Below are 27,777 nucleotides of genomic sequence, written 5' to 3'. Positions count from 1 at the left end.
ATAGAAAATACAATGTTTAAGAAAGTACAAAAAAGGTATTTTTTGAGCGAAAAGTATAAAATCGACAATTTTGGTGAAAAGTATTTTTTAGAGTGAATTTTAAAGAAAATAAAATTTTGTTGAGTTGACCCCAATTTTAAATATTATTTTGTTTTAGTTTTATATCCACCTACAAAGACTACCGTAGCATTGTAATCGCGGTCGCTACAGTCGGTAGAATTCTACTGTTTGGTAGATTGGTAGAAATTTTATTTCTATAGAAATACAATTTTGAGAATTTTTTTATAGAAATAAAATTTTGATAAAATTTTCTATAGAAATAAAATTTTGACAAAATTTTCTATAGAAATAAAATTTTGACAAAATTTTTTATAGAAATAAAATGTTGACAAAATTTTCTATAGAAATAAAATTTTTACAAAATTTTTCACAGAAATAAATTTTGACAAAATTTTCGATAGACATAAAATTTTGACAAAATTTTCCATGGAAATAAATGTTGACAAAATTTACGATAGATATAAAATTTTGACAAAATTTTCTATTGAATTTAAATTTTGATAAAACTTTCTGAAGAAATATATTTTTAGAAAATAATATTTTTTGGTAGTATTTGATAAGATTTTCTCCAAGTGTTGGTAGATTATTATTGGTCTCAAGTTTCGACGGTGACTGTAATGGTTTGCATTATTTTAGTACGCGATCGAAAACTTCTTATCTAGAAAGTGTTCGTGTGGAATTCAAGAAATGTTGTTCTATGGCTTTTACAAAATCGAGATTTTCTTCCCGCATGAACTTGTCTGGTTTGAAAAATTTTTAAGATACTATTAGCAAATAAGGTTGTTAAAGACTTTCTCAAAATATTAAAATAATTTGTCAAAACTATTGTACCATAAATCTGATATCGGCTCAAAAATGTCTACACAAAAGGTACTAAATTATTCTACGGTACTGACCAGAGTGAAAAAGTATTGAAAATAGTACTATAGTACTGAATTTTCCGTTCCTTGAGTACTTTCTAGTATATAGAATTTTAAGCAATTCGGAGAAATACTAAATTTAAAAAATTTATAAATTGCAACAAATGCTGCAAATTTGCTTTAATTTTTAACACAATTTTATAAATACGCATAACCTTTCGACATATCGACGAAAGTTCTAAGTCCCTTCCTCCACTATTTCATATTTTTATAGGCCATAGGAATATTGATGCAATTTTAAGTAAAACTAAATATATTGAGACTTTTTATAGATAATTGTCAAACGGTTTGTTGACCAAGAAGGTTCAGTTTGTTGACCAAGAAGGTTCATGAAACACAAAAGCGATCCAATAATATTTTCATGAACATATGCTTCTGTGTCCATATTTTACAACGCAGGTTTTTTTCTATCAGCGTACAACTGAAATACACAAACCAGTTTGGTATGTAATGCAAAAAAATGCATTTAGTCTTATGTGATGGCATATTTGTGGTAAATCTTTCAAATTTTTGGCAATTGGCGAGAAATTTGAATTTTATTAAAAGTGTGTGCCTAAAACGAAGAATGTCGTTAACCTAAACTCGAGCAGTAAACATTTTTTAGGTAAATTCAAAAAGCCTACATTTGTTTTTGTATTGGAAATACAAACGTTTTCAAAATTCAGTCCCTGGGGTATTTTTGCAAAATTAAAATTCTTTTCCATGTTTTCGTTTGTTCGTTCGTTTCAATCTTTGCCACTTTTCTACTAATCAAAATTTGCTATCATTAGTGTCGCACCCAAGGGAATATGAATTTATGCCAGAAAGGAAGAGCAAAGTAGGTGGTTGTGATACAGCAATCGTTTTTGTTCCGCTGAACGTTTTATTCCATTTGAATATTCCATAAAATCTTAATACCATAACACTGTAGTGCGTTCCATTAGAAAATTGCTCCAATTCTTGGCTAAACAAATTATGTTTTCAATGAAGGCAAAACTTTTATTGGACACTAGCGAAAAATTATAAAATTCACTTTGCTCTCTCTCTTTCTGTTAAACTACTTAAGCTGAAATCGGCCGATGTCGCCATTGCAGAATTGCCAGTTGCTTGAACTTGCCAAAGAGATAACGAGAAACAACAGACGGAAAAAGGATCTTCCGCGGAAAAACGCTATCTAACGGAGGGGCGCCTAGAAACTAGAAAAGAAAAAAAGCAAACAAATAGGGCGACAAAGTATAAAAAGTGTGGTAGTTGTTTGGACGCAACCGAAGGCTGGGGGTGAGTTCATTTAAGTTAAGTTTGAACAAAATGAAATAAATTCATTTTGGCAAATGCAATGTGCTTTTAATAAGCTCAATGGCAACTTTTCACTTTCACAAAATGAGAAAACTTAAATTAACTTTCATTTCTTCCATTCGCTTGGCAAACAATCACATCAACATACTCACTTGCACTCACACTCACCCATATGTACGCAGAGATTCGTTCTTCGCTGGACTGGTAATGGCGGATACTTTTGCACACAGTACCCATAATAAATATAGACACTCTCATACTGATATTCCTAGCATATCCTTCGCATTTCGCACTCCTGCATGAACTACTATATTTAAATAACACTTAGCATTCAACTTTATAAAGATACAAAAACAAACAGCGGGCGTCTGAGATAACTATCGGAAGAAAGAAAAGCAAAAAAAAAAAAAAAAAAAAAAAAACAAAATATACTGCCTCTGATGTTGACTCTTAGTCGAAATCAATTGGCTCTTCGGTTGTATACAGGTGAATCTCTTGAGACATATGTGCACTTGGAAACGACCTAAATGTGTATTTGAATTCTTATTTGGGCAAAATTAAATTAAGGCATAGAAAATATTTAAAAAAGATGGTTGCCAGTGGTCGTATTCAAATATACTTCCCACACGCAAAATAATAATTCTTTAAAGGATGTAAAAATAATTTCATTAAACCTACCTCAATTTTTTGTAAATTTTTTGGCTAATTGCATCTTCCCACACATCTTTCCCACTTCAACGAAATTTATTTAGATCCTAGAACCTTCTTCTGTAATAAAGCTAGGGCAAAGGTTAAAGTGGCAGGCCGATTTATTTCAGGCTCACTTAAACAATTCAGTCTTCTGTAATACAAACAGTGTAGAAAAAATTATTCGATTTTATATATATTTTTTCAAATTTAACCTTTTGCCAGGACGGAGATTCCACCGCGGACCATACACACTATCCACTGGGCTACGGCGTTGTTATTGTCATCAACAGTCATTAATGTACAATCAATGCATATAGTCAAGCAATTATATTTAAATATCAGTTTTGGGCGCTTACGAGCCGATGTAAAGAAACTTTATTTAACAGAAACATTGGTCACTTTCTTAAAAATACGACTTTTGGAAACGGTGATAATGTAATTTTACAATTTTTCTATTCGAATAATACTCGCAATATTTCGAAATTTAACTATGAAACTTCAAAATGTATCTTAAGTGGAAATTATTGCCAAAATATACTAAAAAAACTGTATCAAAGGAACAACGTTTTCGATATATGATTTTTTCTTTGCGTGTTGTGCTGATTTGTAAGCGCCCTACGGTAAATTGGTGCAATGCTCAAGATTTTAAGAAAAAAGATTTAATAGTATAACTCGTTATTTTTTTGGTCTGAAACGAAGTTCTCAAAAAGCCATTTGACAAATATTTGATATTTAGAACTGTTACATTTCTAGATAAAATTATCGTAACAATGGAACCTACACATATTTATAATCATCTAACATTCTGCAGGTCTAACAGAGGCAGGAACATATGACAGATTCCCCATAGATCAATGATATCAGAAAGGTCAATTTATAATACGAGAAATACGATTCTGGAACCAAATACATAATGATTTCCAAACCATCCACAACGCTGGAAAGTTTAAACGTCATTTAGTTAATTTTTATTTAAATAACAATTAAATATTTTTGCAGTAATATTTTTATATTTAATATTTTTCCATTTATTTACATCTACATTTAAATTTTTTACTTTCCCTGTAAGAAATTGAGGAGACTTTAAGTTAATAAATTGTTAGTCATAACTGAGGTGACTCAAATCCTAACTCATTTCCCATGTAAAATCCTATTCAGTTTTAACACGTGTTATCATTGGAACGAGTCAGTCCTCACTCAAACTTGCATAAGCTTCAGCTAACCAAAAGTTAGCTCAAAGTGAGTTAGCTTTAGGCTGATAATATATGAGCATACTATGAGTTAGCTCTTAGCTGATTAGTTTATGGTGAGCTCTTTGTGGATAATAAAATATTTTGTTTTTGTTTTATTATTTTTGATTCATTTTATTTTGAATTAATTAAAAAATAATAACAATTCAGATTTTTTAAAATTATTTTATAATAAATAAAATATAACGTAAGTAAAAATTCGGATAATAGTTGTGTTCCTTTACGTACTACTAGTTACTACTTTTACTAGTTTTTACTAGAAACCGTTCCTCAACCCCAAAAAATAGTAAAAGTAGTAAACAATTTTAAGAGAACAATGTCAAAATGCATGTCTCTTTTAACATTTTTTTACTACAAGTTACTCGACAAATTCTTTCGAGTAAAAGTTGTAGATATGTCATGACAAAAATAATTATTTGTTTTCAAATTTTCCAAACTAAAGTAGTTCCAAATCGCCTTTTTTTTTGGAAATAAATCTGTAACTTTTTAATGGATTAAGATATCATCATAATTTTTTCTTTGTGCCAAAGCTGAAATGTTTTTCTCTATATTTAGAGGTTTGTAGGTCCCTAGTGGATTCAAGGGCTGGTCTATAGACGTTGGAAGTTGGACACCTCGGATGTATGCAATTTAGTGTTACTTGGCAAACGCGCAATTATGCACCGATTTTCATGATTTTTGCTTTGCTGGATAGATCTTATAAACTAGAACTTATAAACTACTACCATAAAAAGATTGTGTATGTGTGCGAATATATCTAATATTTGCGAGATAGGGCCTTACAATTTATTTTTTTGCAAAATTTGAACAAAGTGGGGTCTGTATTTTGAGTCTGGGGGAAAATTTTGTGCACCTTTGTGCTTTAGATTTAACGTGTAGACTCCACAATTTGGAATTTCAAAACAATGCCGAACCAATACCACTTGTTTCGAAAAAAGTACCAAAACATTGACCGACTCACACCAAATTCGGCACACCCTTTAATGGACCAAAAGTACCTCTACGTTTTGAATTTCATGCAAATCGGATAAAAGTTTTAATGTCTATGTCATGAAGACCCCAATTCGGGGGTCGGTTCATATGGAAGCAAAATCGAAACTTAGGCCGACGTAGTCCCATCTTCAAAATTGACCTGCATGTAGAAGAAAAACATATCTGTTAAATTTTCAGCACTATAGGTTCATTATTGAAGGAAGTAGCCTGATTACAACAGATAGCCAGACAGACAGACATCGTCTTATAATTTCTCCCTGATCAAGAGTCAGAATTCGTTATTTGTATGTGTTACAAACGGAATGAAAAACCCCACCTTATAAGATACTGATAATATGCGCTATTACTCTACTTTATGGCCCAGAAGCCAGAGTTTTACTTTGATTCAAAATTTTACAAAAGGAGTACTTTTTATAACAAAGTAAAAACCATAGCTTCTTTCTATCGTAATAAGGATTTCAAAGTTTCCTGCAAAAAATCTGCCATTTGTCAAAAAAATTCGATATAAAATATTTAATTTACCTACATGTTTTGAAAATATTTATTCAAATCACAATGCTTCTTTTGTTTTTTATTTGACATTTTTACAATTTTTACTATATTTTCGTTCCTGTACATTTAACAAATATAGAAATCTGAGAGGATTTTCAATATTTCTCTCTTTTACTACTTTTTACTACGAGTAAAGTAAAGGAACACACCTAATATTAGTTGAATTCATCTTGTCTTGTGTTTGAGTGTTGTGTTAATTTTCTCAGAGGGAGTTGTACCTACTTTTTTAATGACGCACACTGAATGGAATTGGCATTCGTCAGGGTCCAAAAGGCTTAAGCGTATTTCCCAATATCTTCGTCCTCAAACAGCCATTTAACACTTTTATTCGAAGTTTCCATTTATTCCTTCACTGATAATGATGGGTTCTAGTGGAAATAAGGAAAGTTTAATTATTAAATTGCGTTTGAATTATGCATTTCTATGCTACTTACCGCTAACCGTGACAAAAAATTACAAAAGTTCTCTGAAAATAAAAGCTAAATTGAAACAAATATAAAAAGCCAAATCCAAATTGACAGTTATAGAAGTCAATACATATTTTTTGTTTGTTTATTTGAATTGTTTCCATGACTTTACTTCACTTAAATATGCATCAGCTTAGAGTGAGTAAAAAGGTAACTCATTGCTGATCGAGAAAAAGTGAGTTTGAGAAAAATTCAACTGACTCAAAACTGCATAAATAATGAGTTAGCTTAAAGTCGCCTCAAATTAGTTAGTAAAAAGTTAGTTTGATTTTGAGTGAATTCGAGACATTCCTACAGGGTTATTTTACTTTTATCTAAATTGTATGTTTTCAAAATGTTTGATATTGTAATTTTAATACTTATGTTTACGTTGAAACGAAAACCCTAATCAATACATGAATTCCTAGATTAGTATAAAAATCCCCAAATGAATTTCTGTCTACAGTGTCGCATTGGTAGATGAGTAATCAGATAATTAAATTAAGTTTTATCCATAAAATCAGTAAGCCATTTTGAAAATAGTATTTCCTTTATAAGTTACTTGCTTTTCATCCCTGTAACTACGAATACCTACTGGTAAGAAGTCGACCAAAGAAAATAAAACACAATCTGTAAATACAGTCCATTCCCTAATTGCTGTTTCAATTGTTTTTATCAATGGTTTTATCGTCATCTTTGGTCATCTTTTCTGGGAGCGATAAACCAATTGATTTGTCATAAAGCTTTTGGTTTATCTTCGGCTCATGAGAGATCCATGATCATTCTGTTCATCTCACACAGGTAAAGGTAATCCCCGCTCATCCCCGCTGACTCCAACCATACTCTGTTATACCCAAACAACTTATTTATATACTTTTTGTTTTTTTTTTTTTGCTATTTTTATATTATTACATCTGCTTTCCGCTCTTATAACTCTTCCTGAAGACTATTTAATAAAAATGATTGTAGTGCGAAGTTACAAGATATATGTCTTAATGTACTAGGAAGATTCGACAAATAAGTAAATAAATGAAATGAAAAGCACTTATCATGGGACTGGTGCCCTGGCACTTTTTAAATGAAACATTTATGAACATTTAATAATTTATTCAGTGTATTCAATACGATAATCTCTTCAGAGTATAGAAATCTTCGGAAAAATCTATTTTTCAACATATTCCAGAAGTGAAAAATTCCTAAGTGATTGTACTAGACTGGTTCATGAGCGGTAGTTCTACCTGTCCTCCCAGAATGTGTCCTTTGGAACGAGTCCAATTCGTTTCCTGAAGTGTAAATTTATCCCCGTCATTGACAAACTGAATTGGTCCATATACACAAATGAACAGCCAATGTGCTTCCTGCGTGGTAGTTCTTTTGAAAATTTGAACTCGAACTCGACCGATGATGGTAAGTCATTATTCTCAAGCATTGCTAACGGTATGACATAAATACTTTTGGTAGGCAGTTTATCACATTTTGTTGGGTATATAGACCGATTACCCGATTTTAAATGTTCAGGTTCTATCATCCGACTTGTCTAAAATTTGGAATTTTGGTGGTGTTTTAGGCCCATAAAAGAATTTGTCAAATAAGATTTATATGGACCCTTTAATTGATATGAGTATAGGAACAACAACTGTCATCGGTAAACATAATTCTCATCGGACTGAAATTCACACACTTTGGCCCACAAATAAATATGGCAAGTACAGTTTAAACCGGTTAATAATTTAATATAGCTGCCCTTTAGACCGATCTGCCGATTTAAATTCTGCCGATTTTTTTTCCGAGTTTTTCCGAAATTTGGAAATAAGTGTAGTACTGGATATACTAACCATTATGACCAATGGCTTTTTAGGTCATATTTGCTTGATATGTTGTCCAATCTCGCTTGGATTTTGAACAAATATAACACGCAATTCATGAGATCTATCTGTTTTATCTTCTCGTTTTTATTCTTGCCATTCCTCTCTCATATGTCCATTCACAATCCGCATAAAAGTATCAACTTTATATCCTCCGCATGGTGCAAACTAACCGAGTGAATGGAAATTCATTTCATTCCCAGTAGCATTCAAGAAATGTCGCAATGTAAGTTTACCCACTTATCGATGTCAGACTATGAACGTGAATGTGAATGCCTGCAGATCGTTGGTTGAGAGGTAAATAAGGCTCTGAAGAGCATCAAATCGTGGGAGCTCGCGTCTGCCTAAATATGTGTGTATTTGTGTGTCTTTGTTAGCAAGAAATCCTTGAAACATTTCCTATTGTCGCTCTGAAAAGAATTAATGTTCATGCAAATGAGCAGTAAAATATTAGTCTTTCTTTCTCTTAGTCTTGTTTGTAGCTCTTGTTGTTTTTGGAATTTTGTCCTCTTAGAAGGACATAGATGGGCACACAATCACCAGCACCAACACCAACTCCAGCACCCAAACCCAAAAACCCCATACATATAGAAGACCAGAATACGCAAAGACATTTATTATCCCATACTTCTATGATATGCCAAAGTATATATTTTGACCGTCATTTAATGTTCTCATCGGTTTCAGAGGCTTTCTCTGGTTTATGCCTGCACCGGGCTACTCTTCATTAAACGTACTTTATTTTGTGCGCCTCCTGCTATGTGGACAAAGGCTATGCGCCACTATAGTCCCCCAAAAGCAGGCAATATTATTTTGCCTTTGGAATTGTACGTTCATTTATTTGGGTTTCCTTGCTGCTTGGTGTTGGTTAGGACCCTATGGTGGTTGTCTCTTACTGGAGTTAGGTTGGTTGCTTGCTTAGTTTTTTTTTCTTTTGCTTGAATTGCTTTGCTGGGTATTCCTTATTCTGTAGATGGTCGCTCCATTCAGTCAGTGTTTTATGGTTGACATTTCAATTTAAAAGATAATAATTATATACGAGTTACCAAAACGCCATTTAACCTGGCCAAAATATAATAGATGTATTCGCTCGTGTGTGTATGAATGTGTGCATGGGTATGTATAAATAACTATACAATAAAATAGACATTAGCAACCTTTGAATCGTTGAGTCTGGTAAGCAACAAATGGACGTCTATAGATTTCTCATGGAATTGGTTGGGCAAAGAGATTCCAAGTGCCCATTATATTTCACCAGTATTTACTGTTAATTTAGATCCTCCATAAAAGTCTTAAATTATCGGTTTCAGCTTTTGTTATTGTTGCGTGTTTGTCTGATGACCAAAATTATAGTAGAATTGCTGGAATTACAAAATCATATGAATGCTCAAATAATGGCTCTAGAAAAATATGTAGTCAACTATGCAATTACAATCCATATCGAAAAATCCTTTTAATGAATAACAATTAAAGAAACCCCATGATTTGCAGGACCTTTGCAAGGGTCCTTGTTTGTTGTTTTGAGCCTGCAAATATGTGGTTGGAATTTAAATGTTTTTGAATACAAAGACAATGTATTGATAAAAAATTTAAATAAACAAACAATAAGAATTTAAAATTGGTTAGAACATAGCCATGAATTCGTTATGAATTCCGTGAAACAATCAGTTTGAGAAGGGCGTCTCTACGAAACAATGAGTTTGAGAAGGGCTTCTCTACGAAACTACAAAACACATGAAAAATATTATTTCATACATTTTCTTCTGACATATCCCACCAAAAATTGTGAAGCCAAAAAAGTAGCGAATGGATCGGAAGTAATGAATTTTCAATAATATTATTATAGGACAAATGTCAATCATTCAGGCATTCTCTTTAGTGCTTCAAATGATAATTCCGTATTTCTGATACCAAAAAAAAGTAGTAAATTGCTATCAATGAGTAACAATAACTTGAAGGCAACACTATTATTCGAGCTGAAGGGTAATTGGGAGAAAAGGAATATGACACCAGGGCAAATCGAATGGCAGTAAAATCCTATCTCCTCCGAGTTCCTTTTTTGGCATTTGCCAACTGCCTAAATTGGCCACATTGATCATGCAAAAGTTTGTCTCGACTGCCAAATATTCGTTATGATTCAATTTCTATTTTTATTCTAAATGTCCTATATAAATTAGCGTTAATGTTTAGCGATTGGGGACTGTAATCAATTAAGAGTCGATTAGCTTACATCCAGAAAAAATTACCCTTTCTTTAAGTTAAAATGAACTCATTGTGAATAAAGTTGAACTTCGTATAGCGCCAAAGACATTTTTATTTGTTTGAACGATGTGATTCTCGTAGAAATTAGGTAGAATGTATTCCATATATTTGTTAACATTTTCCTATTTTTATGTACCACTATTCTACTGAACGAAAAAATTTAACTGAATTGAGTTCATATATGGAATTATTTTATTGAACTTTTTTCATTCATTTGGACAAACCTTACATATTTGTGGTAAACCTTTTACTTCAAAATTTGAACTGCTTACCTTTGTTTTTAAATACAATTTTATGTATTTATATAAGCAATTTTTAAAAGACATGTTTTATTAATATATTAAATATATTTATTTAGAATCAACAGCATCGACTGGCCTTGTAATATTAAAACACATTTTTTTCTTCTTCTAGTACCTTTCACTTTGTATAAGTTGCTGCCTAGCAATTTTGTCCACCTTTTACAATTTCAATTCCAACAAATATAAACAAAAAAATCCTAAACCAATTTTTTCACAAAAGGTTAGTGTCACTGAATATTACCTGATAATTGAAGGTTCCAAAATGAAGTCGAATGAAGGGGTTGTTTTTTTTACAAACCAATTTTCAAAAAACAAAATTTGTCCAACTAATTTAAAATATATATTTTATTTGTTTTTTATTATATTATTTTACTTTACAACCCACGCGCAAATATATCGATTACATCGATGACAGGTATCGATTACAGATAGATAAAAGAAATGTAGGGAATTTTCATATACTCTAACAAGTGTGTTTCCTTAAGTTTTGAAAGGATTGAATACTTCTTAGTATTCGTATGTATGATAAGCTTTCTATTATAAAGAAAGTCAGAATTATCATTTTATAAGTAATTTCACTAAATTTGAGGAAACTTGGGGTTAGTTCGGTTTTTGTTTATTTCTACGAATGCTTTGTTATCAGTGAATAAAATTTTCTTGTTCACACTGAAAAAAATATTGTCGTGAGGTCAAAGATTTCATGTCTTTAAAATACGAATACAAATTTTGCTTAGCATAGAAGACGCATTTCTCTAAAATAAAGTTATTTTCCTTGTCCAAAAGTCGATAAACTTTTCAATGAAGTAATATTGTCCTTATAATTAAGTGACTTGACTTAAAAATGGGTATCTTAACATGAAAGAAAAAATTTATAGGCTAAGGTCAACTTTACTTTAATAATTCGGAAAAATTCTTTAAATTTAATGAAATTGTCTTTAAATTTATTGTCTTTTTGCATCTTGACTACAAAGCAAAAAATCGTTCAAATATAGGACATGTTTTTCAAAACTTTATTTTAAAGAAGTTTTTTACTTCAAACATAGCATAATTTCTACTGGAAGTCGAGTCCTAATTTGGAAAATAAAAATGCCGTTAACCCGTTTTTAAAGGACTTTGATAGCATATGAAGAAAAAAAGCTGAGAAAGCGAAAAATTAAAATTTGCTTCCTAGAAGCAAGTACACAAAACCTAAATTTAAAAGAGAATTGTGTCTTAAAAGTATCCTTACTTGTATTCTCCGCTTCTTTGGCTCGGAATCAATACCAAATTTTTTAAAGTAAAGACAAAATCTTTGGAACCGAGTATGCTTTTTATTCAGTGCAGTAGCAAATTCTTATACCCAGCAAAGAAAACAGTATTAGTAAAATTCCATGCCTTATTCTAGTTAATGAACTATTCCTAACTGCTTTCAGTTTAGGATTTTTTTACTGAAACAAGTAAATTTTATTATTTCACACAAAAGTTTAACTGAATGGAAATAAAATGGCTAAACTAAATGAATGAACATTTTTTCCTTTAGTTTCGAAGACACTTTTTTCTGGGTGTACATATGACAATACAAATGCACCAATTTCATTAGCTTTAAAGGCGAATCTACCTTGAAAGCTTATCATACAACTAAATCTATGTTATAGGCGAACAGATCCCAGTGATAATAGAGAAATTTAGAATTTGACGATTACAGTGCACACAAAAACATTTGACTACGTAAGGCGCGTTAAAGGGTTTGTTTTTGGGAGAAATTGTTTTGAGAAATTTGCAAACATATTTTTTTGAAATTTTAAATTGACACAAAAATATTGAAACAAATTCTCAATTTCAAACTTCTCACCTAATATTTTAAATGGTGGTATAACCACAAATGCGGAACTATCTTCACCTGTCAATTGCAGACATCAATGCTCGGACAATTTACACGCATTAACTCAATCACACACACACATACATCCATGTCTTCAAACAGTTTCACACATTCCCCTAATATTGTTGTTGTTATTTTTTTTTTTTTTGCTATACAATCGAGTGAACACATAAACAATTTGATGGTATATTTTTATGCTTTTAACGCTTGAAAAATATTCGTTTGAAATAAATTGAATTGAATCTGGGTAGAGAAACATTTGACCAAAAGAGTTTTTGCCTGTATGGCATTGCAGTGACGCGCTTTGACCAAGGGTACATACTATCCGAAAGTCTGGTATTCACTCTGTAACTAGGGATGTGTGGTAAGGATGGATTTTTTAATAAAATCTTTTTTCCTGATAGCTTGTTGCTTGTTTTTTTTGCCATTGCTTTTGTAGATTGAAGCAATTTTTCCATATCCCCCATAAAGCTCTCGACGATGGTCGTTCTTGTGAAGTATCCTCAAAATCAAAAATCTGTAACAAAAAATTTTTGAAACAAAAGACAATTCAACGATACCATGATGTACAATGAACACAACAAAATAATTCACAGAAAAGTATCAGAGATTAATGAAATTAAGGCGTATCAGAAACACACTGCAAATGTAGTTGTTTTCTAAAGGGACTTAAGAGCTTCAAAGAATACACGAGGCCTATTGATAAGTAAACTACAGTGAAATTAAGTGAATTAATTTAATCAGAATTCTTAAGTGGTTGTTTTCTTTGGAAATTGATATTTTTAATTTTTAGCAATAATATAATATTATATTTCATTAACGGTTTAGCCATTTTTTATTATGAAATGTTAGTATCATAATGATAAATTCTTCCACGTGGCATTTTACTCTTCATCATAGGAATATAAATAATTCATTCTGATTGAAACATCGAAATGTTACGTCAAGACCTTACCCAAGCATTTTGGTATTGAATCCGAGCCAAAGATTCAGCTTTTTAAAATAACGACATTTTATAGGGATTTATCTAACTTTATTATCCAGGCTGTTGAAATTAAAGTGAGATACAGATTTAATTATGAAATTTTCTTTTTCTTGTTACGATATATTTACAAAATTATTCGCCTCCAATAAATGTCAGTCAAAATTATAACAGATGTTTCAAATCAAAAAAAAAAAAAAAAAATTAATTTAAAAAAATAGTCTAATAACTGGTTGAAAGTTTCGCTGCATGTAGAAGATGCTAATGAGGAATGTGAAAGTTCCGAAACGGCCGTCCATGAAATCATATTTGGCTAATTAAATATTAAATTTCATTTGATTTGTTAAGGAATTGGTTTTATTTGATTTGAAAAAGCATTTATTTGATATGAAAAAGGTTTCATTTGAAATGTAAAAGTTTTGATTTGAAGTGAAAATGCTATATATTTGAAGTTTTTTCGTTGTTTTTTTACCCGTATATTAGTTCATGGAAATTATTATATTTCAGTAAAACAATATCACAGTCTGGGGCTACATTGTGAAAAATGGGTCATTTGGGTGGCTTTAAATTAAATTTATTATACGGCATAATAAAATCGATCTGTACGAGAACTATATCCAAAACTAAGGGTTCCAACAAAATTCTCACTTTCAGGTTGCAGGTTGGGTCAAAAGTTCGATTACTATGTGTGCGCCTATTTCCTGTTTTTGGGACGTGGATAGTCATTACTGAATTATTAATTCATGTATTACACATTTTACAATCATAATAAATTATGAAAATAAATATAAATAGAAAAGTTAGATGCTAATAACAAAGGTTTTTGACCAAACCTTATTGAATTAAAAATAAATAAATACATCTATATATAAAAATGGGATTATAAGTGAATGGACAGATTTGCATCAAATTGATCGTATTCAATTTAAACGCAGTTAATTTAAGTGAAATGATATAAAAATTCATTTATTTTTAATAAATATCTTCAAATTATGGTTATATTAAATGCTTTATCAATGTGAGGTATACAATAGATAGGGTCGCGAAAAAAGTTCATGCAGTCACCCCCCAGTTTTGTAGCATAGCTGAAGACAATTTCAGAACACTAAAAGTTTTTTTTTTCCGTGCACCCTACGACCCCCCGAAAAGCAATTTACTGTACTGTGACGTCATTTGAAGTCCGATCGAAAAGAAACGCATATCGTTGTTCATGGTTGATCAGGGGCTATATTTCGTGCATTGGTCATTTTTGACTCCGACGTCAAATTTGAATTTTAATTTTTTTATTTCGCTTCGTATACCCCTATGATGCCCATTTCTTATAACCATTATAAAGATCTTATCAAAATATGAAACTTTTGCTTTGGAAGTATTTAATTATATTCATAAACAAAAAAGTTACAGACATTTTAAAAAGTCAATAGGTCACCCTACACCATCAAATAGCTTTTGCTGTGTTGTCATGATATCCGATCGAAACCACATGCACATCGTTATTCACATCTACGAAATTAATTTGAAAGGTATTTAATATACACAAACTGTTTATCTGTAAATTTCTAACCGTATCATTGTATACATACTCGTTGTGTGCACTACGGCATTTTCTGCGTTATGCAAAGTTCTTGTGTTTTTGCTTGAACAACTTGAGAGCCTACTGTTTTAAAATCTAACAATCAATCTAACAATAAAAGTAAGTGGTAACGGAATTGTGGAAAATTACGAAGATCGTTATGCTGCTTACACATTGGTTAAATTTCTGCCTTTCAACATCTGACTACGCCGTATTTTTTTTTTTTGCGTTTTCTTGTCATTTTCACAATGGTGAGCAATGTTGTCACATGAGTAAATACTTTAAACAAGAAAATATTAGATTAGATTTGAATTTGATTTGAGTACATTTCATGTTTATTAATTGTACAATTTTATTATGCGGCTAACAACTTTTTAGAATTAATTTATAACAAATCCTGTCTAGAATCAAGTTTACTATGTTGTTGGCGACTTTTAATTTTGGATATTATATAACCCAATCGTTTATCGTCTGTAACATGACTAGTAGATTCATTTTTAACACTTGCGGTGCCTGCTTTCTTTAAATATAAAAGGAATTCAATAACTTGATGATTTGTTGGTAATTTAGTTTTGTCGATAACCCGAGCTTCGAATTTCATTTTGTTTTCACTTTTTTCAAATACTATCAACAGCCTTCTCTCACAAAAATATGGACAGACTTAAGAAATCATGTAGCGAAAGTGTTTGTTAGATTTTTTGCTAGAAGAATTTGAGAGCCTACTGTTCTCAAATTGTTCTAGCAAAAACACATGCACTTTGCATAACGCAGAAAATGCCGTAGTGCACACAACGAGTATGTATACAATGATACGGTTAGAAATTTACAGATAAACAGTTTGTGTGTATTAAATACCTTTCAAATTAATTTCGTAGATGTGAATAACGATGTGCATGTGGTTTCGATCGGATATCATGACAACACAGCAAAAGCTATTTGATGGTGTAGGGTGACCTATTGACTTTTTAAAATCTCTGTAACTTTTTTGTTTATGAATATAATTAAATACTTCCAAAGCAAAAGTTTCATATTTTGATAAGATCTTTATAATGGTTATAAGAAATGGGCATCATAGGGGTATACGAAGCGAAATAAAAAAATTAAAAATCAAATTTGACGTCGGAGTCAAAAATGACCAATGCACGAAATATAGCCCCTGATCAACCATGAACAACGATATGCGTTTCTTTTCGATCGGACTTCAAATGACGACACAGCACAGTAAATTGTATTTCGGGGGGTCGTAGGGTGCACGAAAAAAAAAAAGTTTTCGTGTTCTGAAATTGTCTTCAAATATGCTACAAAACTGGGGGGTGACTGCATCAACTTTTTTTTTTGCCTTAGGCCGTGACCCTACCTAGTATACAACCCATACTTTTATAAGACTTTCTAAAAAATTTATTTTGTATTTCGTGCACGTTTTATTACACAGACAAATTCCATAGTTAAACTAAAGCTAAATTAAACTTATTGTTTTTTTGGAAAAAAATTATTTGCAAGTACCCTGATAAAAAAGCATACTCGGTTCCAAAGATTTTGTCTTTACTTTAAAAAATTTGGTATTGATTCCGAGCCAAAGAAGCGGAGAATACAAGTAAGGATACTTTTAAGACACAATTCTCTTTTAAATTTAGGTTTTGTGCACTTGCTTCTAGGAAGCAAATTTTAATTTTTCGCTTTCTCAGCTTTTCTTCATATGCTATCAAAGTCCTTTAAAAACGAGTTAACGGCAACTTTATTTTCCAAATTAGGACTCGACTTCCAGTAGAAATTATGCTATGTTTGAAGTAAAAAACTTCTTTAAAATAAAGTTTTGAAAAACATGTCCTATATTTGAACGATTTTTTGCTTTGTAGTCAAGATGCAAAAAGACAACAAATTTAAAGACAATTTCATTAAATTTTAAAAATTTTTCTGATTTATTAAAGTCAAGTTGACCTTAGCCTATAAATTGTTTCTTTCATGTTAAAATACCCATTTTTAAGTCAAATCACTTAATTATAAGGACAATACGACTTCATTGAAAAGTTTATCGACTTTTGGACAAGGAAAATAACTTTATTTTAGAGAAATGCGTCTTCTATGCTAAGCAAAATTTGTATTCGTATTTTAAAGACATGAAATCTTTGACCTCACGACAATATTTTTTTCAGTGTAGTTAAATTTTATTATTTTTTTCGAAATTTTCCACAGCTTAATTTTTGTCTTTTTGCATCTTGACAACAAAGCGAAAAAGCGTTTAAAAATAGGAGACGTTTTTCAACACTTTATTTTCGAGTCGAGTCTGAATCTGAAAATTTAAGTTCTCGTTAACACGCTTTTAAAGGACTTTAATTGCACATGATGAAAAAACAGAAAAAACGAATAAATTAAAATTTCCTGCCTAGAATCAAGTACGCAAAACTTAAATTTAAAAGACAATTCTGTCTTAAAAGTATCCTTACATCAATTCTCTGCTTCTTTGGCTCGGAATCAATACCAAAATCAATAGTGTAAAGACAAAATCTTTGGAACCGGGTATGCTTTTTTTCAGTGCGTACACGTTAGTTCAATATGAACTAAAACAAATGAACATTTTCGTACAATTCCACAGCTTAATGACATCTTACTTTTGTTAAGTATGTCTAAAACATTTTAGGAACTAAACGTGGGTATAAAGTTCAATGACCGCACTGAAAAAAATATTGTCGTGAGACCAAAGATTTCGTGTCTTTAAAATACGAATGTGTTTTTTGCTTAGCATAGAAGACGCATTTCTCTGATATTAAGTTTTTTTCCTTGTCCGTGAGACGATGAACTTTTCTATAAAGTCGTTTTTTCTTATAATTAAGTGATTCAAATTAAAATGGGTATCTTAAAATGAAAGAAAATATCGTTTGACTAAGGTCAACTTGTCTTTAATAATTGTGAAAAATTCTTCAAAATTAAAGAAATTGTCTTTAATTTTTTTGTCTTTTTGCATCTTGACAACAAAGCGAAAAAGCGTTTAAAAATAGGAGACGTTTTTCAACACTTTATTTTCGAGTCGAGTCTGAATCTGAAAATTTAAGTTCTCGTTAACACGCTTTTAAAGGACTTTAATTGCACATGATGAAAAAACAGAAAAAACGAATAAATTAAAATTTTCTGCCTAGAATCAAGTACGCAAAACTTAAATTTAAAAGACAATTCTGTCTTAAAAGTATCCTTACATCAATTCTCTGCTTCTTTGGCTCGGAATCAATACCAAAATCAATAGTGTAAAGACAAAATCTTTGGAACCGGGTATGCTTTTTTTCAGTGCGTACACGTTAGTTCAATATGAACTAAAACAAATGAACATTTTCGTACAATTCCCAAAAACAGTAAGAATGAACTACTGTATGGTTAAAACGGTAATGATTTGCCGCCACTGATTTTCTTCTTTACTTTTAGTTCATTTTTCATTCTACGTTATAGGAGTGTGTAATTTCGTGAAGTGCAGTTAAAAAGTACACAATAACATTAAATGTTCCTGGTTTTACTACGCTTTGTAGAAATCTCCAAATGTTGAGCACAATTTTTTTCATTTTTCGCGCGAGGTAGTTCGTTCTTCCTATAAAAGTGTTTACTTTTTTTCGGTGTATGACAATCTTCTAAATTAATCATTAGAATTCCATGGAATTAATTACTGAAAATGTGTTTAAATTCTATAGAATTGTGTTACCAATGATGTGAAGAACCAAATACACCATTTTGTATTTTCGCTATAATAACTCGCAACGTCAACAACATATCTGAAGTTTCTATTCCATTGAGTTTCAATTAAATTCTTTTCATGTTTCTGATCAAGTGGTGTTGGATGATTGGTCGATGGAATGATATTTTTAAGGAGGATAGCCTGGTTTAGTGCTAGACAGCAATGCCATCTGGCACACCACAATATCATCACCAGGAATAGTAGCCGACGTTTTGAAATATCCTCAAATTGTTGATGTCGTTGTGGTTCCTGTTGCTGCCACTGCTGTCGTTATCGTTGTTATTTCTGTTGTCGAAGTGATTAAATTGTCCGATAATGTTCTATTTCTGTTTCTTCTCAATTGAATTTTCGGTGAATTTATATGTACGAGTGTACGTGTGTGTGTGAGAGAGAGAAGGAACCTTGGTTTGCTCTAATTTGGTATGGGGCAAATATTCCCTCTTCCATTTCAATCCATTTCAATTCGCTTCATTCTATTAAGCATTGTACTTTGTTTTTAATTAAATTGGAAAAATGTAATCAATATGAACAAACATTTAGATTAATTCCATATTGAAACGATACATGTGTATATGCTTGTGGAATACATTTGAGTTCAAATGTTGTCCCCACACAACGAGTAGCAAGTGTGGCACAGCACCGTTGTCTAATGTCAAGGTTTTCTCATCCATTCAATAGAAAGGAAAACTATCAGTAGCTAGAATTTGTTGTCGTTATTGTTGTTATTTTAATTTCATTGTATGGTTCAAGCGAATTTCCTCGGCGTGAATAAGGTATCGTGTTCATATGAAACTGAATGTAAAACACATGTAAATGCAAATGAATATCGAATAGTAGGGTTTGAATGATGGATTGATCCTTTTTTGGTGAAGATAAATTTTTATTTTATTTAGTTTGTATGCTATCCAATTTTATTGAGCAGTGGATAGAAGCCCCAGTGAGCGGGTGTTAATGGTCATGGGATTGTTGATTTAATACTCTATGGAAAGATGTCCCTTTGGTCAAAGGTTAACAAAAGATGATCAATTTGCGTATATGGATATGGATTGTGATTTAATTTTTGTCCACACTGCAGGATATTGATTGAGTTAATGTGTGAGATGGTCTCAATAGCAATAAACGTGGGAGGATTGCATATCAATTTCACTTCTACTGAAAATCCATTATACACACATACTATAATAAACTGGTGACGCAAATAAAGATTTATACTGGTGTTTATTTGGCAAATATCGTCTCTAAAAATATCATTCAAGATATGTCCATGAATGATTGAGCACCCGAAATAAGAATATTGTGTCACAACTTGTTTCCCGGCAATTATTTGGAGAAAAAAATTACTTTTAGGACATTTGGTTTAAATATATACTCGGTTTTAAGGTAATATTATGAATCAAGAGAGAGAGAGAGAGAGAAATTATTATTATTATATAATATTAATGATTTCAGCAAATATCGTACAATGAAATAGAGAAAACCGAATTTATGTGGTTTTCTTTTACAATGAAATGAAAATTCTCAAAATGGAAACAAGTAAATTGCGGCCAATTTTAATGCCATTTGTGAATAAAGTCGGTAACTTAATAATATGTTAAAATTGATGAAACGTAATTTGATACAGATTATTTTTTCAGATCGGACAAGTGTTTGCTTGTATCAAATTTCAAATTTGTATCAAATTTTGCGATTGTCGCAATGTTTTACACGTCGTAAACATGTCATGTATGCGTCGTAAATGTAGAAAAAGTAACACACGTCGCAAACTCAAAATAATTCAGTCGCGTCTGAAGAAGTTTAAATTCTCGGGATTGTTTATAAATTTATTACGCATTTAAACAAAGTAAACTAGAGAATAGACTTATTTCAATGGGAGACACGAAACTAAATTAAATTAAAAAATGTTTATAATTTCTTTTATTCCAAATTAGGTTTTCTGCACTAGTTTTACGACTTTTGCGTCTGGCCAATCCTGATGAGGGCTGTTAAGATGGTTTTTACTTCAACTGCTTACCCTGAATATGGATACACATTGACTGATTATCACATATATTATCATATTGCCTTACTAACCAAACTTCTTTCAAAATTGATATAAGCTAATAATTTATGAAATGTTTTCATGTTCCGACTCGGCTATAAAAAAGAGGTCCCTTGTCATTGAGCTAAACATAGAATATAGAATAGGACAGCACTCAGTGATAAGAGAGAATTTCACCACTGTGGTATCACAATGGAAGAATAGTCTACGTGAACCTGAAATATCGGGCCACTATACCTAACCTAACCTGTCAATTTAATAAAAAGTATAATTAGTTACGTATCAGATTTGCATATGGCTCTCATTTGCATTGATAAAATATTGTCATGGGGCCAAAGATTTCATGTCTTTAAAATAGCAATGCGAATTTTTCTTACCATGGAAGACACTTTTCTCTGATATAAAGTTTGTTCCTTTGTCCAAAAGTCAGGAAACTTTTCAATGAAGTCGTTTTGTCCTTATATGTATGTAGTTGTGATTCGACTTAAAATTTGGTACTTTACATGATAGAATTTTTTGTTTGCCTAAGGCCGTCTTTTCTTTAATAAGTCTGAACATTTCTTCAAAATTATTGGGTGATACGGTCAAAATTTGGCCAATATAAACATGACGTATTTCTTTCAATTTTGCATTTAAAAAACCTGTACACCCCTCATTTTGAAGGAGTGTGTGTACAGAATGTTGCTCCTATTTTGATCTTGGAATTCACTCTTCAGTTGTCAAAATGCCGTCCAAGCACGAAGAGCAACGTATCAAAACTTTGCTCGCGCCGTATCAAAATTTTGCTCCCGGAGGCTGTACACGACGATGCTGACGAAGTTTGACTGCGTGGTAATGGACGACGAAACCTACGTCATGCTGCGTGAGAAGGCTGTTATGATGGCAAATGTTCGATGGGAGAATTGCAAGGGTTGTAACGACACCAAGCAAATATGGCCCCATTTCAACTTAAACCGCACACTAGATATGCTAATGTTCTCGAGACGTCAGATATCACTCCTGATATCTGCTATAACGGGTTGCTGCCTGATAGGCGATTTTGCAAAAACTATTGGCGCGAAGTATAATGACTATTGTATGAGCTGTCATGATGCGGAGGAAAAAGAATCAATTAAACACCTCTTGTGTGAGTGTCCTGCATTTTGTGTAAAGCGGAAGCAACTTTTAGGAGCATATAGCTTCAGATTACTGGCGGATTTGGAAAACGTTAACTTAAGCAGTCTGCTAATGTTTTTGGAACAATCTGGTTGGTTCAACAAAGAAAAATAATCAAGAAGGTTCAGCGGTTATAACTAGAAGTGCCCATATGTAATAGGTACTTTTAGTTAATGTGGTATCACAATGGACTGAATAGTGAGCCTGAATCTTAATCGGGCTGCCACTTTAACCTAACCTAACCTACGTCAAAGCCGACTACAAGCAGCTTCCGGGACAGGAGTTTTATACGGCAAAAGGAAGGGGAAAGGTAGAAGATATTTTCAAGCACATAAAACTGTCAAAGTTCCCAAAGAAATATCTGGTTTGGCAAGCCATCTGTACCTGTGGCTTGAAAAGCAGCATTTTCATAGCTTCCGGGACTGTCAACCAAGAAATTTACGTGAAAGAGTGTTTGAATAAACGTCTGCTGCCTTTCCTGAAGAAACACGGTTGTTCCGTACTGTATTGGCCGGATTTGGCATCTTGCCATTACGGTAAAAAGGCCATGGAGTGGTACGCCGCCAACAACGTACAGGTGGTTCCCAAGGACAAGAACCCTCCCAACACGCCAGAGCTCCGCCCAATTGAGAAATACTGGGCTATTGTCATCTAAAAGAAGACCAAAAAAACTGCTAAGGACGAGCAGCAGTTCAAGGCAAACTGGCTTTCTGCGGCGAAGAAGGTGGACAAGGTGGCTGTACAAAATCTGATGGCAGGTGTCAAGCGTGAGGCCCGGCAATTCGGATTTGGAAACGCGAAAGCCTAACTGAATATTTTTCCTGAATTTTATACTAATTGAACTTGAAAAATAAATTTAATTTGATTTTTTAAATAAACGATTTCACCGATTTACCAGCGTTTTCCCTTGACCAAATTTTGACCGTATTACCCTTTAATGAAATTTTTAATTTTTCTGACTGTTTGTATCTTGACTACAAAGCTAAAAAAGTCTTAAAAAATAGGAGATGTTTTCCAATACTTTATTTTAAAGACGTTTTTTACTTGAAACATAGAACTATTACTACTTAGGTCGAGTCTTAATTTGGATATTTAAGTTGTCGTTAACACATTTTTGATAGCACATGAAGAAGAAAACTGATAAAAACGAATAAATTAATTTTTTGTCCTACGAAAAACACAAATTTAAAGATAATTGTGTTTTAAATTTATCATTTCTTCCATTCTCTTTGGAATCTTTGGAACCGGGCATCCTATTTTTCAGTGCTATTTACTCAAATGTTCTCATCATATTCTTATTTAGTAACCAGTCTTTGGCATAAGATAGTCTTCGTTTGCCATATTTCAAACCAGCAAAAATCTATATCGGTATTTTACAAAAATGGCATATTACCATTAATGTGATACCATTAAACCTGCTAATGGGTTCAGACTAGGATGTATTGATCTTAGATTTTTAGTTTGTACATAGGACTCCACCCGTTCTTTTATGGAATTGAACACTGAAAATACACTGGTAGAAAAAATCGTTAAACTAACAAAATGTGTCATTATGTGGCAACGAAATAAAATCGTAAATAGAACATAAATATATTTCGTTATTATAACGAATTTTCTGGTAAAAACGAAACATTTCGTTCTATCAACGGACATTTTTTCCGTTGTGTTAATGAAAATGTTTTTTTGTATCACTGAAAAAATAGCGTTGGCTTAATTTTAATGAAATTTTCTTGGTGTATAGAAGTAATATCAGATTCAAGGATAAATATTAACGGGGATTGAATTGAGATATAATTGATTTTGGATATCAAAGAGTGCAATACTTTAATTTCCCACTTCTATGGCGAAATACTTTATTAAACCACAAAACTATATATTCTTCCATTAAATTAAAAAGAATGTATGTGAAAACTATAAATAATTTGCAAATGATTTAATCATTTACTACTTATATGGAAATCCATTCAATACAAGTAATTTTGTAAGTCTTGAAGTTAATGCTATCGTTGCTAAGACAACACTGGAGGTATGGGAATCGTTCATCACTTATCCTAATAAGGAGAATGTGCTCTAAGTGGAACTTGACAAATTATCACTAAATGAGCATATTAATTTGGTCAGGTGTTCATGTGAATTCAGTTCATCCATCAGCCACATCACAGATACTAGAGTTCGACATATGCCAAACGCACTGGTTGCTGTGTGGATTACATGGAGATGCCAATGCGAAAGCCTTCTCATCCAAGAGTATTAGAATTGGCATAAACGGCAGACATTAGGGGGAAAGGTTTATTATTAACCATAACAAGGCCTGGCAGAGATGCGGAACAAGATAAATTGGCCAATAACTCTGATATATTTCGTTTGCCATGAATACTTCTCTCACAATTTCCCATTCTGTTTGGGGTAATTGAGGCTTCTTGGTTGTTTGTAGGCATCGTTAATCTGTCTTCATGTCGATATTCCACCATCACCCAAGCCACAGAGGTTATAGCCCACTGTCATTAGCATAAATGTATGTAAGCTCCTCATCATGAATGGTGGGCATAACATTCATTGCTCCATCCAATAAAGCGGCCATCAAACTCTAAATGCATTTATTAAATATTCATTTTATTTTAGATTTTTCACGTTTAACGATTTGACATATTGTGATCGATTCGATTGCCAGTTTTGTTCTCTGTCATTCACTTGGAGCAGCCATCTTTACATACATCTTTCCATTGTGGGCACCCCTCCTCCCCCTATGGCATAAATCAAGTTTTCTGCTCTCATTCAAGCGACAGTCATCATATTTAGGAAAACTTGTGTCAAAAAGTTTCCAATATCGATGGAATAACTTTCACACGCCAAGCCACAACAACGTTGTCGATGGCACACATTCCGCACCCAACCTTCGAAGCATTCATGCTGGTGTAATAATCGAACGTATATTAGATACACCCACTTTATACGCATAGACAGCATCAGGTCACGTAAATAATTTTTTTTTAAATGTTTTATCCTATATATTAAACGCGGAATTTATTGTTATAATCACCATCGTCAATTAAAAAATTATTTATTACGATTTTTGTTAAATCAATTGAATTTTCAATAGATTTGCTTTTAAATTCAATTAAAATTTTAATTGGCAAAATATTGCTGTGTGATGGAAAGGTCCTTTCAATGAATGTTAACCCCAACTTACATGAAAAGCGAGTCTTAAAATTAAATATGAGTAAAGGCCTTTAAAATAATTTCTTGGAAGACATATCCGGGTTTTGAATATATTTTAGCTTTGTTGTCAGGTTACCAAAAAACGTCGAATTTAAGAACGATTTCAATAACATTTAAGATTTGTTTCCGATTTTTTGAAGAAAATTTTACCTCATTGCAATTGAATCGCCTAGATTGAACAGTTTATCGACTTTTTGTCAAAGAAAAAAGCTGTGCATCAGAGAAATGCGTCTTTAATGTTATGCATTCATTTCGATCTAAATCGCTATCAGGCTATCAAGAAAAAAAAAAATAATGTGCCGTATGGTTTCTATGACTATCAAGTTAATTGTGATTAACCACCATTGGAATACAGCTTCCACTCATCGTTATAATTCACACTACAGCTCCTGTATCCATCCACAGAAACATGCTCTGGTCCAGACTTGAAGCACGTTCGCAAACTGTCATTTATTTGATGTGTTCGATTTTTCCTTAAAGCAAAGTCAGCCACAGAGAAATCTACATTGACTTACGACCACAAATATACCATCGACCTAGAGAAGACTCTGCACTTCAAGGATTCGTAGTGAGTTTATGGGCAAAGGAGGTAAAGATATTGCTGATTCTGCCGCTACTGTTCGTGTCTTTGGCGTCAGTGACATTTGTCAAAGTGGAGAAGACATCAATTTCATTCTTTTGTGGCAGAAAAAATAATTTGACATTTATTTTAATAATAATGCCATAGGAAAGAGGTACATGGAGCATTTCCATCTCTATCGACTGAATTTTTTTCTGTTCTCTTATGCTTTGACATCCTGTGTTGTGCCGCCTCCCAGTATAAGACGGTTTTTACAGCACTACCATGAAGGCGGTAATTTTTTGCAGAGGGGATGTGCAATACCAAAAGCAGCATAAGGACATTATAAATTACAAACAAATAAGAGAAAAGAAAAGAGAAGGATAGGTTTCAATACACCATGGTATTTGTATGCATTGAGATGATATTTTGGTCGATTGCCTAAATAGAGACGACACCGTCTTTTTTTTAATATACTCGACACTGTTGAAGTTTCCCTCACAGAGCACCTACACTGAAAAAAAGCAAGGCCGATTCCAAAGATTTTGTCGTTACATTAATAATTTTGGTATTGATTCCGAGCCAATGAAGCGAAGAATTCAAGCAGCGATACTTATAGGATACAATTCTCTTTTAAGTTTGAGTTTTGCGTACTTGATTTTAGGAAAGAAATTTTAATCTATTCTATCTCTTAGCTTTTTTCATGTGGTATTAGATTCCTTTAAAGACGTGTTAACGAAAACATCAAATTCCAAATTCAGACTCGGCTACAAGGAGAAATTGTGCTCAATTTCAAGTAAAAATAATCGTCAGAATAAAGTGTTGGAAAACATATCCTACTTTTTAACGCTTTTTTGCTTTCTAATCAATAGGCAAAAAGACAACAAATTTAAAAGCAATTTCACTAATTTTGTAGAATTTATTAGAATTATTAAAGCCAAGTTGATCTTAGTCAAACAAAATTTTCTTTTATATAACGATACCCGGTTTTATGTCAAATCACTTAACTATAAGGACAAAAAGACTTCATTGAAAAGTTTATGAACTTTTGGACAAGGAAAAAAATTTATATCAGAGAAATGTGTCTTCTATGCTAAGCATTAAACGAATCCGTATCCGTCAAGAAATATTTGACACCACGAAAATATTTTTGTTTAGTCTTTGACTTCTTGTATTCGAGCATGGTAATCATTGCTCAAATATGCCCACGACGAACTATGATACACTCATCCGAATTATTCATCAACATCAGATCAAATCCCAAGGTTCTTACCGGAGTTGAAATCATTGAATGACCTTCCAATTTCATATCTGCCAATTGCCGCTTCATCTAAGGGTAACTTTCAAGGCATCAACAGTTCTTTATTGTAGGTCATTTTGATTATTCAGTCCGCAGGTCATTTTGATTATAACCGCACAAGTGTTTAACTTTTCTCTTATCTGTGAGTGCTACCCAATTCATTATTTAGCTCAATAATAAAGGACATACTTTGTGCTGGTTGTAACTGCGATTGAATCCTTTAGCCTTTGTATGCCATACGGACATGCTTACCATTGCTTCACGTTGGATCCCACTACCCGGGTAGTCTCTTAATCGGAAAACTGATTGAAAATCCATGTCATGTTTTTGAAATATCTGTACCCATTGTGCACTATCGAAGGAGGCGGACTTCTTGATGTATGGCTGAATGGATGAAGACGGCGTCGAATTTTAGCATGGTTTTATTTGAGACCTGTTTTTGTTTGATTTCGTTTTCTTTTCTGGTTTTTGCAACGATTTGTTATTATGGAAATTTGTTGTTCGAATGGAGTATAAAATGATGATGATGTGATGCTACCATCAACCACCATCCCACAAAATCACCTCCACCATTGCAACCATCTATCCAAGCATCCATCCATCCATTCATTTATTCCTTCATTCATTTAGCCATTCATCCATTCATTCTTTTCATTTGAGGTTTCTAGCTTTCACTCCACCATCTGCTAGGTTGAAGCAGTATCCGCCAACGACTTTGGAGGTAGTGGTGTGTGTCGAATGCTTACATAAAGACGGA

This window comes from Haematobia irritans, chromosome 2 (assembly GCF_050003625.1).
Source record: "Haematobia irritans isolate KBUSLIRL chromosome 2, ASM5000362v1, whole genome shotgun sequence".
Lineage (NCBI taxonomy): Eukaryota > Metazoa > Arthropoda > Insecta > Diptera > Muscidae > Haematobia > Haematobia irritans.
The sequence above is the reverse complement of the archived record's forward strand: the minus strand, read 5'-3'. Positions refer to the sequence as shown.